This window comes from Aotus nancymaae, unplaced genomic scaffold (genome assembly GCF_030222135.1).
Source record: "Aotus nancymaae isolate 86718 unplaced genomic scaffold, 86718_ANA_hifiasm-v0.15.2.pri h1tg000002l, whole genome shotgun sequence".
In the NCBI taxonomy this organism is placed as follows: Eukaryota; Metazoa; Chordata; class Mammalia; order Primates; family Aotidae; genus Aotus; species Aotus nancymaae.
In genome coordinates, this window is record NW_026988413.1 from 22307821 (window position 1) to 22322606 (window position 14786).

Sequence of the window (14786 nt, forward strand, 5' to 3'; positions counted from 1 at the left end):
TGTGAGACTTACTCACTATCATGAGAATAGCACAGGGAAAAACCCACCCCCAAGAGTCAATTACTTCCCTCCTGGTTCCTCCCACGACACATGGGGATTATTACCATCAAGGTGAGATTTGGGTGGGGACACGAAGCCAAAACACACCAATGCTGGGCAAGGGATGCACGTTTGCAGAGCAGCATGGGCCTCGGGTTGCTGCTTTGTGACCCTGATTTCTACAGTCTTTCACTGATGGCTGAACATGTGCCAGGTTAGGCACTGTGAACAGTTGCAAGGGTGAACCCACAAGCAATCCCATAGAGCTTTCAGTCTAGATGAAGAAGTTTATTTATTTAGCCAACAGTTATGTACCAAGCACAGTTCTAAGAACTTCGATAACATCAATTTAAATCTTTGTAACAATCCTTACATTTCCATTTTGCAGATGAAAAGACAGAGGCCCAGAGAAGGTGAGTCATTGGCCCAAGGTCACATAGCTAGTAAGTGGTAGAGCTGGGATCTACATCCAGGCAACCCAGCCCCAGATTGTGTGCTTTTAATCACAACATTCTGTTACATCTTGCAAGACCTGTAAATGGATAAATCAAAGTGGACTGTGGCAAGGACCTCAGTGATGAAATGATCACGTGATTGCCTGGAAGGATTTATGCTCTTGTACAAATGCTCTTACTAGGAGCTGTTTCCTGTTCAGCAGGAGGCCTTGGCTTGCTTGATGTTAGGTTCCGTTCATATTTGATGTTTATTAATGAAGTAAAAATGAATCTACTGTTTATGTTCACTTGTGCTTTGGCGAACTGATTTATTATTTCACTTAAGGGGTTCACTTTAGAAAATAAGCTGAATTTGTCTTAAAGCCTTAACAAAATAAATGATCACATTTCACACTTTGACCATTTCTTTGCTTTGCTCACTTAATTAGCTTTAGACATGATGCTAAATCATCTCAGTTTATCTGTGTCAGTCTCGGGGCAGATCCAGGTTTTGTGGGACCTGAAGATTATTTGAGAAGCCTTCTTGAAAAACCAGAATACAATAGTAAATGTAAAAAGTTATGCATGGGGGTGTTGAGGCAGGAACCTGTCCCCATGAGAGGCCCTGTGGCTTAAGCTCTCCTGACTTCATGGTAAATTGGCTTCTGGTCTCTCGTCTTTGATTCTTATGAGCATTTCGTAAAAATATCACAGCACCCTTACTTTGCTTTTAAGTTCAATTACTATCAGCTCGCTATATCCATGGGTTCTGCATCCATAGATTCAATCAGCCAGGGATAGAAAAATACTAAAAACAAACAAACAAAAAAAACCAATGGCTCATTGGAGTAGAGAGCATTTATGTAGTATTTACATTGTATTAGGTGTTAGAAGTGACCTAGAGATGATTTAAAGTATACAAGAGGACATGCATAAATTATATGCAAGTACTATGCCATTATATATCAGGGAACTGAGCATCAGTATATTTTGGTATCCTTGGGAGTCCTGAAGTCAATCCCCCATGGATACAGGGGAAGGAGCATACTTGAAACTACATTATAGTCTGTGTTTAACAAACTTCTCAAGGAAAGTTAGAATCTAGGAAACAAATACTGTAGGGGGAAATTATGCATTACTCTTCCAGTTATTTGCAGAAAAGTAGATTTACAGATATAGCCAGTGCATGCCTGTGTCTTGCCTATAAACCACGTGGTAAAGTATGATAGGTGGATGAGAGGGCAGAGAAATTTAAAATATTATGACCCCTTGCCAAGACGAGGCCAGTGAAAAGTAAACACAGTATCAGAAATCACAGTTTACGTCACTGAACACATCATTGGATTCACGAAATTTTCCATTGCATTTAATTAAAAAACAGTCCATTTCATGGTAAGGAACACAAGACTTGCAAATGTAACACAGACCTAATATGGCACATGAGATGGAGAAGGTCCAATCCAGTGACATCTATAGAATAAATGAATGAGTGAGTGACTGACTATGGATGTTTAAGAAGGTGCTAATGGTGGTCATAGGCTTTCCTCATCAACTCCAACTTATAATTGCATTTGTAGATTTAGAAACCATTAGCCAGTAATGGGAGACAGTTAGATAGATCCCCGGAGTCTCTCGTGATAACAAATGTCTTTATATCTATCAATTTTGTAATTGTGTGGTGAAATCAGATTCAAAATCATCACGGTAGCATATACCTATAGGAGGAATTCTTTGAGGAACTTGGAGAAAATGCTCCTAGAAGAGTTTCTTCCTTAGGGCCCAACATGTGTTTGCATTCATTCCTGTCTGCATTCTGTGGCTATGATAAACATGCTTTCCCCCAAACTCAGGATGCCACTTTCCAGGATATATCATATTTGGTCATTAAAGAACAGGATTCCATATTAATGTTGGCCTTCTTTAGCAAAGTGTTTTCAGCCAAATATATTAAACTAGTCAACCGCCCTTTTCCCCTGTCAGTAAAACAGTCAGTATCCTGAAATCACAGCTCATTTGTACCACACTGGCGTGACTATTCAGACTCCATTTGTCGCTAGCTCTTCGAGGCTGGTGTTAGAGTGGATGATGGACATTTTGTTTTGAATTAGCAAAAGGGAGGAGGAAAGAAAAAACCCAAGTAATAAGTTTGGGTTAAAATATGTTTCAGGGAACGCAGCTCTGCCTTTTCCTCTAGGAAACGTCTATTTAAAAAAAAAATCTAGATTTAATTTGGCATTAAGTTGAGCCTGGGATACAGAGAATAGTAGGAAGGAAAATGTCTTGGGTTTTTTTTTCCCCCTAGACTGTTTGTTCTGCTTAAGCACTATTTGAGTACTGTTGCTCAGAGTGGCATGAGATGTTCACAACTTAATCTTGTTAAGCATCCCAAAGCAGAGTTCAGAAGCAGTTGAGTCTGTGTCTTGTAACTGTACAAATCCTACTGGAGTTGGAACCTTAGGAAAGCTGTGATAGTTTGTGGTTCAGAGCTAAATAGCACAATTACTCGTGTACTCACTCATGCTTATGAGAACAAAAGCCTGGGAAGGAGTTCTAGACAAGAGCTCCTGGCACTGTTGTGTGTTTTTCTCCCTGCTCTGTCCGCCTTCTCAGCAGTCTTTCTCTGTCAATGGTCATGCCAGGCAGGAAGGGGTGTTTTCATGGAGGGGCCTCTTAAAACCAGGTGCAATTCCCTGGCCAGGGAAACACATTTATCTGGGTAAGGTTACCAAAGCTGCACGTGGTGTTCTATCCTCTTTACTATGAAGGTTTCCAGAGTGCTGGGAGTCCCATAGAATCTGTGACCTCGTGTCCCCTCCATTCTTAACCAAATCTGGACTATGCCCAGGCTCACTGTGGATTTTTCTTCTCATGACAAGGACCCTGAGAGCAGTCTCCTTGAGAGGAGACTCCCAGGTAAGGGAATGGATTCCAGACCTTCTCCCGTATGAGCCTAGTTCTACAGCCACTACCAAAAGCCCACAGGAAAGACTTTTAGTTTAAGAAAGCTCCCTTCAGATCCTTCTATAAAAAGCTTGGGCCCACCTGAACCAAAGGAGACTAAGGACTTTGTCAAGTGTTTCTAAGGAGGCTCATTCTGTAAAACTCAAGGAAAGAAGAAGAACAAAGAAGAAAGAAAAAAGAAGGAAGAAGAAGAAGAAAGAAGAAGAAAGAAAGAAGGAAGAAGGAAGAAGGAAGAAGGAGAAGGAGAAGGAGAAGAAGAAGAAAATAAAAACCCAAACTTCTCTTTCCACTCCATCTGGAGCTTCAACTGACTCCAAAAATATTGTCCCACAGTGGTTATAAAATCTCCCATTCGAAAACAAGGGCAAAGCCTTCGAGCTGCTTACGACTCAAAGCACTTCTTTTACACGCTCGTAGGAAAATGATCTTTCTCTCCAAGCCTGTGAGCTGACTGAAATTAATGAAACACAGTCGGGAGGCACCTATGTTGGCCACTGGCCATCATTCATTGGAACACCCCAACTAGGCCATTCATGGATTGCAAAGGGTTTCCTCTTGCTGTCAACATTTCTCATTTGATATAAATAGCAATTTGCATAAAATCACTGACCCACGTGTCACTGACATTTTGGGCAGCTTTAAGAAAATGGGCATCTTTTTCCTGGCTACTCCAAGAACACAAAGAAGAAAGCATGGAAGTAGATTCTTGAAGAAAGCTGGTATCTCAACGTACATTAAAAAAAACTGGGTGGGGTAAGGGAATGAAGAATAAAGAAAAGCAGGAGGTGGCTTCCAGACCTCTGACAGCCTCTTCTGCTAATAATCAGAAAATCACCCTGAAGATCAAGGGTTTCTACTAAGGAAAGAGAACTAAGGGAGAGGGAAGAAAAATAAATTGAAAGCAAGGAGAGAACTTAAAAAGAAACAACACTTTGGAAAATAAAAGAAAGATGAATAAATATCCCTACCCCTTTTATTTGCATCATGCTAGCAGAGCTAATTAGGGAAATTCAGCCCAGGGGTAAGTATGGCCCCATGAGAAATGACATTTGATGGTGAGCCCTAGAGAGGGGTGGCTGGTCATACCAGGGGCCATGGCCTGGCCCCTCCACTCTCTAGCAGCTGCCTTCTGGTCTGGCAAGAAAACCCTAAAATACTGCCAAAGCTTATTGTGGGGAACAGGGGGAGTGGGACAATGAGCAGCGGACAATGGACTAAGGAGGGTATTCAGGGCAAAAGAGGTACAGCCTTCCAACCCTGTCTGGAGCCTTTACTTCAAACTGTCTCTTTGGTCATTAAGGATTCTCATTCTGGCCTCCCTTGCTATCCATTCTGATCAGCTCTTATTGGCTGATAAGGAAAATGGGCCCAAAGGAAGGTTGTCCAAGATCCCCTGGGCAGGCAGCAGGGGAGTCAGACAATGACCATGGCAGGAGTTAGCAAGAAAGGAGCAAAGGTGGGTAGGGCTAGGCCCACAGGAATGGTCTGGGGTATAGCCCCCAAAAGACAGGACAGAGAAGGTACAAAATACGTCCAAAAATACAAAGGGAGAAAAAATAAACACATTAGCTCATCTACATGTTCTCACACACCTTCATTAGAAATAGCATGTAGTGTTCTTCCTCGTGGACGGGTCCTTCTCCTGTTATCTACCAGGAAAACTTTCCATATATAATTTCTGATGGAATCTGCAAGCCACTGCTCCTCTCCCTCTACAGTCTTCCTTGGCGGCCTCATCCACGGATGCACTGCTACTTCCTGCCTGTAGGTGGTGACTGTGAGCATCTCTCCAGTTCTCACCAGACCCGCCGACCTGCATAGGCATTGTTTTCTAGACACATGCCTTTGCATGCCCCACATGCTTCAAATTAGTAAGTCCCATTTGGATCCCCAAACAATATTCTCATGGAAAGGCCACCATAACTGGGGCATGCTCCTGCTATTTACTGTTTCCTACCTCTTTGGGAAAAAGGTGACTCTGGCTATTAGTCAATCGTACATTTCTTTCAATGTTTCTCCTCAGCCTTAACTTATTTCTACCTGTCTTCGGGAACAGCAAGTGAGGAGAAAGCACCTTTAATACTCAACATTTGGAGACAGTCTTAAAGCAAATAAATTATAGGTTCAGAGGCTGCATCTAATCCTCCTTCCATTCATTCATTCATTCATTCATTCATTTAATAAATATTACAAAATGTCTACTGTATACAAAACCTCCTCCAGTGCTATGAGAGATGTAGAAGGCACACTTTCTGATTTCAGAATTTATAGAGTGTCACAGGGAAATGAGAGCTATACACAAATGACTATAATACACTGTAGGAAATGCAAATGCTCTGAGAGTAATGTAATCACTAAGGGAGTGCGGGAGGAGAGAATCAGAGGGAAGACCATGTGCAAGAAACAAAAAAATCAGCGTATTAGAGAGAGAAAATGATGGCGGCAGCATTATGGGCTGAATGGTATTACCCCCAAATTCATACGTTGAAATCCTACCTTTCAGGACCTCAGAATGTAACTGTATTTGGAGATAAGTTCTTTAAAGAGTGATTAAGTTAAAATGAGGTCTTTAGGGTGGGCCTGATCCAATATGACTGTTTTTACAAGAAGAGGAAATTTGGGCACAGAGAAAGACACCAGACAGGTGTGTGCCCGGAGAGACGACCATGTGGAGACACAGGGAGAAGGTGGTCATCTGCAAGGAGGGCCTCAAGAAATCCACCATGCCAACACCTTGATCTCAGACTTCCAGCCTCCAGAATGGCGAAAAAAGAAACCTCTGTTGTTTAAGCCACTCAGTCTGTGGGTTTTCACTATGGTAGCCTGAGAAAACTTGCATGGGGATGGCAGATAGAATCTTGAAATAACAATTGCCTGAGTGGTGTGCTAAACTCCTAAAAGAACTTTTCCACCTACTGGAGCCAAGCTCAGCAAAATTGTGAATGAGTGAAGTGTCCTTTCGTTTCTCCATCCTCTAAAATGGAAATCCCCTCTTTTACCTCTGTAGGTGGTCCCTGTTCTGGTATAAACTTTCCTTCCAGGTGAGAGAGTTTCGCTGAAAGTGAGGGTTCTTAGTGCTCCTGAAATCACCAGTGTTTGCACAAAGACGAGCTTATTCACCTTGGAAGGCTGACTTGTGTTGTCTTTATTGATTCAAGTCACTAGCATGTTTCACAGGAAGTGAAGACTTCATTATTGATCCCGGACTGCTTTGCGAAAGATATTATGTTGCAGGAAAAATTTAAAAATAAAGCAAAAAATCAGACTAGAATCAGGATAAAAGACTTGATAGAGCCTTCAAAACTTGATAATTCTGATTAATTGACTGGTAAGTAAAGTAGGAAGGCCACAGCAGAAAACCTCGTTTCTCACAGTGCATCCTAGATACAAGAATTTAGAATATCAGGCACAGAGGCTATGTAATTCCTAAGAAAGGGACCCAAAGTATTAATTAAACATAAACTTTACTCACAGGTCAGCAATCAGATGTCTGAGCCTTCTGGTTGATCACCAGTCCCTGTGGAATTTGATTTGATGATCTTGAAATGTTCCAATGATACCTGGAATAAAAGGATGATGGAAACATAATTAAGTTGAATGAATTTTAGCTAATACAGACTATATATTTTCAAATATCATTTTTTCCTCAAGTGCTGTTGATAGAATCTAAAGGGAGAAATAAGGGAGAAGTAGAAATAGCTATTGTGCATTTGCATTTTAAGGAAAATAAATACAATTATTACAGAGTCCATCTCAGAATTATTCTGAATGAATTATTCTGGAGAAGGAGGTATAGTTAAAACAAACCCTCTGGCAGGGACAGTATCTAATTGCCAAATTTCCTTTTCGCTACTCCCAATCTCCTCGGTGTTTTTATTTTAAAATTTGAGAATGAATAAAGGGAAACTGAAGGAAGAAAATGTTATAAGTGGAAAAAACTTTTTTGGTCTGTAGTGTCTGTGTCTGTCCATGAACTATCTTGTCAGTGAGACAAAGACAGAAAGACTTTCAAGAGAAAACATCACATGAATGGCAGAGTGACTAACAGTAGAGTTTTGTCTTCAGATAATCTCTTTCTTTTCTATTTTCAGATTTAGGGTCTAAGGGCCAGAGAGTTACTAAAGCTCGTACTCCCTGTTTTAAGATCTTTCTCTCCCATCAGTTACCTTGCAACGTCAATAGACGCCCGGGTGAACCATTCCTCACTTTAGCCCTTTAAGCCATAGCTTTTAATGCAGTGCCCGACACACACATGCTGCCTGCTCTGGCTCAGAAACAGTTGCCAAAGGTCTCTGCAGGGAAAGCTGAGTCTAGACCGGAGGTAGTAAGGAAGGAAAAGGCCCAAGATGAAGGAAGACGGGAAGGGAGCTGGGCTCTGTTAGGCAAATGAGCCTGTCTTCCTCCGGAGTCCCCATCGCAGCCAGTGGCAAACAGCCAGACACTAGTTATTGCTCCTTTGATTTAACCATCTCCTCAGGCATGGGGAGAAATGAGTTTTACATGAAAACATTTATTATAGGAGAACCAAGGTGTAATAAAAAGAAAGAAGTAATTTCTTTTCTCTTGATCAGATTTCTAGTCCTCTAAGAATAGTGATTTTCTTAAAACTCTAAAGTCAATAAGTAGCATGAAAAACTGTAACTAGCATCTTTCTAGATTAAGCAAATAGAAAAACATTGCTAGCACGTATTTACAGGAGATGGCTAATATCCTACATTAAAATTTCTACTGCAAGTATTCTCAGAAAGATGGCATTTCTCAAACGGATACTAAGAGGCTGGTGGTGGGAGAAGAGGGGAGGGCGATATAAGTTATTTCAATAGAGGATCATTGCAAAGGTTAAATTAGAGATCCTTTATAAAAATAAATAATTGTAAATAGCTAACAAGAAGAACTAGATTTTCATTAACTTAAAATTTTATCTTACATGGTTGAATTAGGGTCTCTGATTTCAACAGTATCATTTTTATGAAACAATTCCTCAGTGACTTTTTCATAATATGCTTTGCTTTTGTTATGGAAATAATAATAACCATTGTTAAGTATTTTTCAGTGTTAGGCCCTATGCTAAGCACACTGCACACATTATTTCTTTTCTTTTTTTTAATACTTTAAGAGTTCTGGGATACATATGCAGAATGTGCAGGTTTGTTACATAGGTATACATGTGCCATGGTGGTTTGCTGCACCCATCAACCTGTCATCTACGTTAGGTATTTCTCCTAATGCTATCCCTCCCCTAGCCCCGCCAACCCCTCTGACAGGCCCCAGTGTGTGATGTTCCCCTCCCTGAGGCCATGAGTTCTCATTGTTCAACTCCCACTTATGAGTGAAAACATGTGGTGTTTGGCTTTCTGTTCTTATGTTAGTTTACTGAGAATGATGGTTTTCAGCTTCATGCACGTCCCTGCAAAGGACATAAACTCATTTTTTATGGCTGCATAGTATTCCATGGTATATATGTGTCACATTTTCTTTATCCAGTCAATCATTGATGGGCATTTAGGTTGGTTTCAAGTCTTTGCTATGGTGAACAGTGCCACAATAGACATACGTTGCACACATTATTTCATTTGATGACTGTAATAACCTTGTAAAATACATATTCTTATCTTAGAATAAGCACTGAAAAGTTCCTTGGCTTAAGTCATTTGCCTGAATTCACCCAGCTAGTAGTGAGGCCAGTATTCAAAACCAAGGCCTGACCCACCGTGCTAGGTGTACTTGGTGGATACAGGAGCACATCTGCTTGTTCATGGAGTGAGTCCTCTGCTCCAGGACAGGGCACACGATGATGCACGAGGGCTCTGTTTCCATGGAGCTTATACTCTGCTGGAGTACAAACAACACGCATTTCTGATAGTGAGCAAATAAAAAATCAGCAGGATGTGAAGAGGGCCACTGAAGGTCCCTGGAGGTTGGATGGTGAGGGATGGTCTCTGAAAAGGAGACATCCAGACTAAAAATACATTTCTAGGAAGGAGTCCCCCATGTAAAGATCTGAGGGAAGCATGTTCCAGGCAGAGCCCTTGAGAATCCTGGTGTGAGGCTTTTATGAGATGGCTGCATGCTCTGGGACCATTAAACTCTTCCAAGTTACTTGGTCCATGTGAGATTCAAGCTCATATGTCTGTTCGTAGACTACACGATGCTGAAAGATGTGCCGGGCAGAGGGTCTTATCAAAAAACGATCCCCACAGGGCTGCCTTTGCTGGAAAGTATGAGAGTCTGTCCCTGCCCAGAGATGAAAGTGCCAGGGAAGCATATGGTCACCTTTGTTTGCAGTGCCCAGAAGGATGGAGGTTCCTCACTACCTTTTTTGCTTGGTAGACTTCAAGAGAGCTGTGTTCTACAGGCTTGCAAGAGCTCCTTTCATACGTTAGAGGATAAGGCAGACCATTTCTTAATAACAGATGGGAAAATGAAAAGCTACAGGATATAACCCTTAAAATGGGAAAGGAATGGAGAGTAGCTATTTCAATCATAGTTGGCAGGAAGTCACATAATTTGTAGGGATGGAAATTAAAATAAAACATTTAAAAATAGATTGATGGGTTTTAGTCAGAATGAGCCAGTAATAATAAAAAATTATTAGTTGTCTCTGCTTTACATTTATAGTTGAATATGGGAGCTAGGAGTATATATGATATTAGAGAATTTGGGTCATTTAAATAAATACTAACAAGTGAATCGACCTTGAACAAGCAATTTAACCACTCAATTCCTCCATCTGTAACATGTAGTATTTGGAATAGATTTGCAACAGTACTTCAATTCAGATGGTTTATTTCTACCATCTTTCCATGAAAAAATGTATTGTGTATGTGAGTGACCTTGTTATAGTTTTGAATAAAACAATTTCAACCAAGTTCCCCCTTTTCAGCATCTAACAGGGTGCTCAGAGAAGAGTATTGCTTTTCAAGTCCACCTACCCTTACCCCTTCTCTATTATTTCTAAGAGATGAATGTATTTTATAGCTCTAAGAGAAATGATAATGTTACATAATAATATCTATAATTTATTGAATACCTACTATTTACAAGGTACTTGATATCTGTTCTTTTATTTAGTCTTCACAAGAAAACTGTGAAACTAGTTGTTTTTTATTATTCCCATTTGGAAGTAAGATTTATTGTCACATAGTTAATAAATGACCAAGTTGGAATTAAAACTCAGATTTGGTTTATTCCAAAGCTCCTTCCATGACTGAATACTTGGGGCAGCCATAGCTGCCAACATTGACACTTTCTTTTACCTTTTTGAGTTCTATAAAACAGTTTTCTTTAAATATTTTGGAGGAGATTGTTGATGAGTTTGTGGAATGTAGCTAGACTGACTTAAGTGTCTGCCTAAATGGAATAGCTTGTGGCAGTCCAGCGCTTTCATTGAGAAGAACTAGAAACTCTGGATAATATTCCACAAAACCAAAATCAACTTGGAGGTATCCCAGAGCTGCTGTGGTAACCAGGATTTGAGGGACCAACATCTTGGAGAGAAGGAAGGCCTGGAAAAGTAATCTCACATTCAGTGATTTCCCCTTCAAGGAATTTGGTGTGCTTAAGATACAAGGAACAAGAGGATACAAGAGAGAAACTAAGTAGAACATTTCTGAGAAACAGAGCAGAGTCTTAGCAGTCTTGTGGAAATGAGTAGAAAAAACTTTAAGTGCAAGATGGAAGGACCATTCTGGGGTGATAGAGCTGTCTGTGCTACATCTATTCATGGTGGTTGTTATTTAACTATATGCACTTTTTAATACTTGCAGAACTGTGCACTGAAAAGAGTAAATTACACTGTGATAAAGGGTCTTGGGATACAACCTTAGTTAGGACCCTTGGATATTTCAGCCATGGAGAGGGAACAAACCAGAGGTTGAAGGAGTCATGCAAAATGGAAGATGAATTGTAGATCAGCTCAGCCCCGTTTAACTGAAGAGAACTTCCCCAACTCTATCAAACAACTAGAAGGTAAGACAATCCCTATGTGTAGGAAAGTAACATCACCCCGCACCTAAATGAATATCTATATGGAAAAAGGAAATCAAAACTTGAACTCTATTTAGCATCATTCCCCCCAAATTCTTTCAGATTGATTGTAGATCTAAATGTGAAAACTTACACATGTGCGCTTTCAGAAAAAAAAAATTCTCCATGATTTTGGGTTAGGCAAGGATTTTATAAACATGACATAAAAATCATTAAGTATATAAAAAAACTTGTGTTTCATTAAAGCTAAAAGCCATAAAAAGAGTGAAGAGCCAAGCCATAGATTGAGAAAATAATATTAACAATATGTATGACAAAGAACTTGTATCCAGAATATGTAAAGAATTTCCACACATCAAAAAGAAAAAGACAGATGATCTAATAGAGAAATAAGTAATGATTTCAACAGGCATTTCACAAAAGAGGATATTTAAAATTGCTAACAACTAAAAAATAATTTCACTGGGTGTGGTGGTGCATGCCTATAGTTTCAGCTACTGGGAGGCTAAGGTGGGAGGATCTTTGAGCCAGGGAGGTCAAGGCCACAGTAAGCCATGATCGTGACACCGCACTCCAGCCTGAGTGACAGAGGGAGATCTTGTCTCAAAACAAAATCAAAAAGACAAAAAGCCCAACAAGTATATGAAAAAGTGCTCAATCTCATTAATCATTAAAAAAATTCAAATTGAATCTGCAGTGAACTAAAACTACATACCTAGAATAGCTAAAATTTAAAAGACAGATAAATCAAAATGTTGGTGAGCAACTGAAACTTTCATGCACTGCTATGGGAATATAAATTGGCAAAATCACTTGAGAAAAAGATTTGGCAGCACGTGCTGAAGCTGAATATTTGTGTACCCTGTGACCCAGAGATCTTACTCATAGGCATATATGCAGCAAAAATCTATGCATATATTCACCAGAGACATGAACTTGAATGTTCCTAGCGGTACTATTAGTAATAGCCACAAAACAGAAATAATCTCAATGTCTATCAACAGTAAAATGGATAAATTGTGGTAGGCAAACAATGAAACACTATATAGCAATTAGAATGATCTAAGTATTGCCCAGGCAATCAATCTCAGAATCATAATGTAAACAACACAACAAAAATTACTATATGATTTCATTAATATAAAAACTCAAACCCAGAAAAAAGTTAACATGATGTTAGAAATCAGAACAATGGTTATCATGGAGCAGTGGCTGGGGGAAGGCGTGACTCTGAAGGGACATTTGGGGGCTTCCGTTTTGTAATCCGGATGCTCACTACGCAGTTGCGTTCATTCTGTGAAAGTCCATCACACTGTACAATTATAAATTGTGCACGTCTCTATATGTTATACATCGTTAAAAAGATTATTTTTAGAACATGTGAATAGAAAAAGATGAAGCTTTAGCCTGGAAAGATGACAATTCAAGGGAATTTATGAGCTCAAAATATATAAAATCATGAAAGTTCAATATCTCTGGTCATATATTGGACCAGTAGGAAAATAAAATAATAAAAAGAAAGACAAACAATGAGAGAAAACAATAAGATAATACAAATCAGCGTACTCTGCAGGGGGAGAATTATGGTTGGGAAGGCTGGGATCAATTTGGCCAGTTATTTCTAAATTAAAAGTCAACACTGGACTATTTACCAATGACTTAGTGAACTTTCCATATATATTTTTTGGCTTACCATATCTTAGAAGGGAAATATGGAATGTTTTTGCAAGTGGCCCATACCAAGGCAATTCAAATACAGGACTACTTATCATCTTAAGAATGCCATGAAATTTTACCATCCATCCAACGTCTTGCTTAGTATCCACTGTTTCTCCTCCTCACTTTTAACCACCCACCTTCCCCAAATTATTTCTTGTAACTCTTTTGTGCTACAGTCAAGTCCTTGAACAATGTTTCCTTTTTATTTCTTGAAATTGTATGTTTCCATTTCACATTTTGCCTAAGTATCTTGAATAAAATTCATCTATAGTATGCTTGTATTTTAGTGTATAGGTTTATGTCTGGGTGAGAATCTCTTGATTTTTATGAGATATATTTTTTGTGTTATTAAGGAATTGTGCATATGGAAATATATACAGATATTTGTATACATGAGTAGGTAAGAGAGACAAGATGTATTAATATGATAATATGTTAGGAATTTAGCTACCAAATAGGTTAAAGTGGGAAATTAAGGAAATTCTTCTTATACTTAAAGAAAAAGTCAATTATTCAGTGAAAGTCAAAATTCTTGTGGCATTCTGTAGCAAACAGATTTACTGGATTGCAGAGAAAGCTTTAAATCATTCAGTTGGATTGAACGTAGATCTTTCCCATTAAAACAGCATGGAATTATGGAAGAAGACTTGACTGTAAGGTCACATAGAACTCTACACTTAACCTAAGAGAAGCTCTTTAACAAAGATACCTAACAGGTATCAGCTACTTCAATTTTAAAATGAAGATAGTAATAACTACCTTGAAGGGTTTTTTTCTTCTTCCATTGCACTTTTTTAAGGCCTCTATGGTAGTACTGCATGAGTATGGGCTTCCCGATGGTAAGGGGATGGTCTTATCGATCACTCCATACCAAGCATTTACCATGTGCCCTGACATATATCATATGCTTCATAAAAGTCTGTTGTTGGCCAGGTGCAGTGGCTCATGCCTGTAATCCAGCACTTCGGGAGGCTTAAGCGGGTGGATCATGAGGTCAGGAGTTCGAGACCAGCCTGACTAACATGGTAAAACCCCATCTCTACTAAAAATACAAAAATTAGCCAAGCGTGGTGGTGCGTGACTGTAATCCCAGCTACTTGGGAGGCTGAGGCAGGAGAATTGCTTTCGGGAGGCAGAGGTTACAGTGAGCCGAGATCACACCACTGTACTCCAGCCTGGGCAACAGAGCAATTCTTCATCTCAGGGAGAAAAAAAAAGGAGGTGGGGGAGAAATGCCTGATGTAGGTGATGGGGGTGGGGGGTGATGAGGCAGCAATCCTGCAGGATGCAGGATGTGCACATGTACCCCAGAGCCCAAAGTACAATGAAAAAAAAAAAGTCTGTTGTTGAGTGATAGTTGAGACAATATAAAAAGTGCCTAGTATTTAACGTAGCAAGCCATTGACCCTTCATGAATATTATCAGCTCCTTTCTTTGCCTTCTTTGTTATTCTGCATCTGGAAAGTAGAATGGCTCAATTCTTAGTTTATTTCTGTACCATCAGGTGGCCAAGACTAGCGAGCTAACAGGGAAATTTTGCTGAGTTCTTCTTAAAATTTTATTGAGTGCAAAGAATATAACTTCTATGTTTTCAGAGGAACCAATTTTGTAAAACTATGAAAAAAAAAACCAGATCTTACTCTGTTC

General features: G+C 39.6%; 1 protein-coding gene across 7 annotated transcripts in view; it reads right to left on the reverse strand.

The window, feature by feature from the left end:
• Positions 1–14786, reverse strand: part of CALD1 (caldesmon 1) — a 232356-nt gene that overhangs the window by 127633 nt on the left and 89937 nt on the right. For all 7 annotated transcript variants that reach the window (XM_012465735.2, XM_012465738.2, XM_012465737.2 and 4 more), the window contains exon 2: positions 6907–6994. The gene's annotated coding sequence lies outside the window, so the exon portion shown is untranslated. The remainder of the gene's footprint in view (positions 1–6906; positions 6995–14786) is intronic.